This window comes from Akebia trifoliata, unplaced genomic scaffold, assembly GCF_017979445.1.
Source record: "Akebia trifoliata isolate Shusen 1 unplaced genomic scaffold, ASM1797944v1 Contig00207, whole genome shotgun sequence".
Lineage (NCBI taxonomy): Eukaryota > Viridiplantae > Streptophyta > Magnoliopsida > Ranunculales > Lardizabalaceae > Akebia > Akebia trifoliata.
In genome coordinates, this window is record NW_028236860.1 from 22,281 (window position 1) to 25,919 (window position 3,639).

Consider the following 3,639-nt stretch of genomic DNA (forward strand, 5'->3'; position numbering starts at 1 on the left):
CTCACTACACAACCATCCTTCCTTCAAGCCATGCCATAAATTATGGGGTATGCCATGCAAAAAAGGAGCTTTCCCACACCACTCATCTAAACAAAATGTCTCTTTTTTTCATCTATGTAAACCAAGCAATGAGGACATTGCTTGAAAAGACCTTGGGTCTCAAGAATGACTTCTTAAATGATTGTACCTAATGATAAATTAGGAGATGGACATGAGCCAAATTCATGAAACCCATGGGACAAGCTTGAAGGTCTGCGGTTAGTTCGAGTAGACTGAGGCCTTAGCAAGAACCCAACCCAAATTTAGATCAGGTCAGCCCAAATGATTCTGTGCCAGATTTTGCACCTTTAGGCTTGAGTTGGGTCCCTATAAATGGCAACACAGTGAGAAAGAAACTTAGTTGCATGAAACAGGAACGAGTGGGGGTTGGGAGAGACTCAAGAGTAAAAGTAGGGAAACAGTTACTGCAAACCAATTTTAATTGAATTTATTTTAGGAAGCAAGAGAGGAAACGAAATACCAAAACAAGAAAAGGAACCAGGGTGGCACATAAGATAAAAGGTTCTTGCAACTAAGGTAAAAAGAATCTAAACTAATTACTTCACTAAAAATTCTGATAGGCCATTGGAAGCACAAATCACAATTATAGTCTGGAAAAAAAGAGTAAGAAATAAAGGGTGAAATAAAAAGAGTGAAAGAAAAGGTGGAGAAGTTTGTGTATGATAATACCAGAGACCTGAGGTCAAGGCCTCACCTTCACACTTGATATCTCTTATAAAGGGGGGAGATGAAGAGAGTTTAGGGACTAGATTGAGTATCTCGGTGATTCAGTATCCTTACCTTCTTTTTTTGTGTGTTTAAAAGCTCAAGTGTGATATTTCACAAAAATGTGTGACAAAGAGGTCTATTTAATTCAACTCATCCACAATTAAAAAAAAACAAGATTAAACAATATTATGTGCGATATGAAAAGAAATAAATGCCTCCGGATACAAGATTAAACAATAAACTTATGATTTCATTTCAAGATGCACAAATATTGGATATATAATACAACAAATTCTGAAAGAGAAACACAACACCTAATTGCACATTCAAATTGTCCTCTCTGAATTGATGAAAAAGCATTTAATCATGTCTTCCCAACATAGTTATTAGTTTCCACAAGAACTTCAATGTAACATATAAAGAGAATAAAACAACGGTAACGATAGCAATCTCAAATACCTCTGAAGTTCAGTTAGTCTTCATATCTGGTATTCAACCAATTTGCACTTTCTACAACATCCATAGATGAACCTCTCACCTTACTGGTTTCCCTTGTATCTTCATACATCTCTAGTGCATTGGACATGGCATGATCAGCCAGGCAATGTTTTTGACTTCAATGGTTCTTTTGGATTGGAGTCAATCCCCCCTCTTTCCCCATAGTAGAAAAGAAAAGATACAATTCAATATCATTATTCAAATGAGCCTTCAACATGTCCAATCTCTAATCCAGCTGAAGGTCTGACCATCTGCTCAATTGTTTTCCTCATTTGTTCAAAGCCAAATATACAAACAATTTCATGTCTTACTAAAGCTTCATTTTATATGTTCTATCAATGGAGTTGCACTTGCCACTGCATTCTCTGACGAATGCCTCAGCTTAATGAGTTGCCTTGGATTTCTAGTAGTCTTCAGTACATCAGACATTGCTTGGGCTTTCCGCATTATGGATGATCTAAATTCACGCGACTCATTCCCATTTTCCCTTTTATATGTGTTTGGCAACTTTGTTGAATGTGGAATAGAAGCCATCTTAGCAGATAGTTTATTGGCCAATTCAACCATTCCCGACTTCTTCAGCTCTTCAATCAATTTCCGATAAGTAAGGTACTGAGGAGCGATCCCCCTCCGGATCATATCCTCAAACTCCACACACGCTTCATCGAATCTATGTAACTTGCAGAGTAAATGAACTAACATGGTACATGTGGGAAGGTCCAAATCATAACCCCTATTTCTCATTTCCTGGCTTACCTGCACTGCCAAGTCCAACCTCTCCTGCTCACACAACATCTTGATCAAGAGATGGTAAGTGAGACGATCAGGCACGTACCCAGATTCAATCATCTTAGTATAAAGATTCATCCCCTCTTCAATTTTCCCAAATCTCGAGAAGTATCGAAAGAAGTAGTTATATGTTGTGGGGGTGGAACAAACCCTCTCCCTATCATCATCTTAAGAACCTTACTCGCCCCAACGAGGTCTCCCGCCTTGCAAAAACCCTTGACTAAAGAATTGTACGTAGAAACAGTAGGACCTGACTCAGAAACCAACAATCTTTCGATCATCCCTAACGCCTCCTTAAACCTTTTGGATTCCCCTAATGCATCAACAATTGGATTATATACAATTGCATTGGGTTCAATCCCTCCCCTTCTCATCTCTCCAACCAATTCCATTGCCCTCTCTACTCGACACAACCGACAGTATCCTTCAACAAGGGTACCATAAGTTACAACAGTTGGACTCACATTCTCCTTCTTCATCTGCTCCCATAGCCGTTCGGCTTGTTTAAGCTTCCTTGATCGAAACCATCCATTGAGGAGGATATTATAAACCCGTATGGAAGGAATCCATTGGGGTTCCAATTCCCTCTTTCGATCACAATACTTTGAAGCAGCACTCACAAGCCCTTCTTTACAAAGGGAATCTAATAGAATCTCAAACAAATCTGAATTCGAAACAGTAAAACGATTTGGATCTAAATTCTGAGCGAATTCTAAGGATCGAATAGCGGGCAAGGGCATACCTGCACGGGCGTAACGTCTGATGAGGATTGCAAAAGTTTGGCCAGAGATCATTGAGGGTGCCTCGTCGGTCTTCATTCGATCAAGCAACAGAGACCAGGCCGAATCAAAGTCTCTGGATTTGGCAAGAAGTTCGATCATGGAGTTGAAGATGGGAGCAGTGGAGGAATAAGAGGGTTGTTGTTTCTCTGCCCATTGAAAGAGAGTGAAGAGGGGTTTGGGAGAAGAGTCAAAGTGGGTAAAGATTGATTGTAACAGAGTTGGACCCGGTTTGATACCAGTCTGATCCAGGGCGGTTTCAAGAGCTGGACCGGATGAGAGGTTATGGTCTCTAAGGAGGTTGCAGATGGTGGCACAATCCCTCTGAAGAAGGCTAAGGTTAGGGTTTGGGTTTAGTGGTGATTGTTGAAGGTCGGGTGGTGGCTCCACGTGGTGATTTGGATGTGGCGGCCACTTGATGAGGGGATTTCCAGGTACAGAGAGCCATGATTGATTGGAGAAGAGGCGGTGAATGGGCAGGAGGAGATTAGGGTTCCGTTTTTTTGTCCGGACTACCGTTAGAGCGAAAAAACTTAACATCTGCACCTTCTCTCCTAGTCTATAGTTTTCTCTAGAAGAAAAGTTGCACAGCAGTAGTTTTGAATATGAGTCGTGATAATCCGACTTACTCCGAAACCTCTTCTGTCCTCTCCTCGACATACAAAACTATACCTTTTATGAAAAATTGTAGTAATATATTTCCTCGAGAGCACATCTACGATTCCCGAGCCTATCACATCAGGTAAGTTGATTGACTAGCCACACATGACTGTTAAGTCAGATTATCAATACTCTTTGAATTTTG

The 3,639-nt window shown here is 40.6% G+C and overlaps 1 pseudogene; it reads right to left on the bottom strand.

The window, feature by feature from the left end:
• Nucleotides 1-994: 994 nt before the first annotated feature.
• On the bottom strand, nt 995-3,407 carry LOC147381878 (uncharacterized; annotated as a pseudogene).
• Between the last annotated feature and the right edge of the window lie 232 nt (nt 3,408-3,639).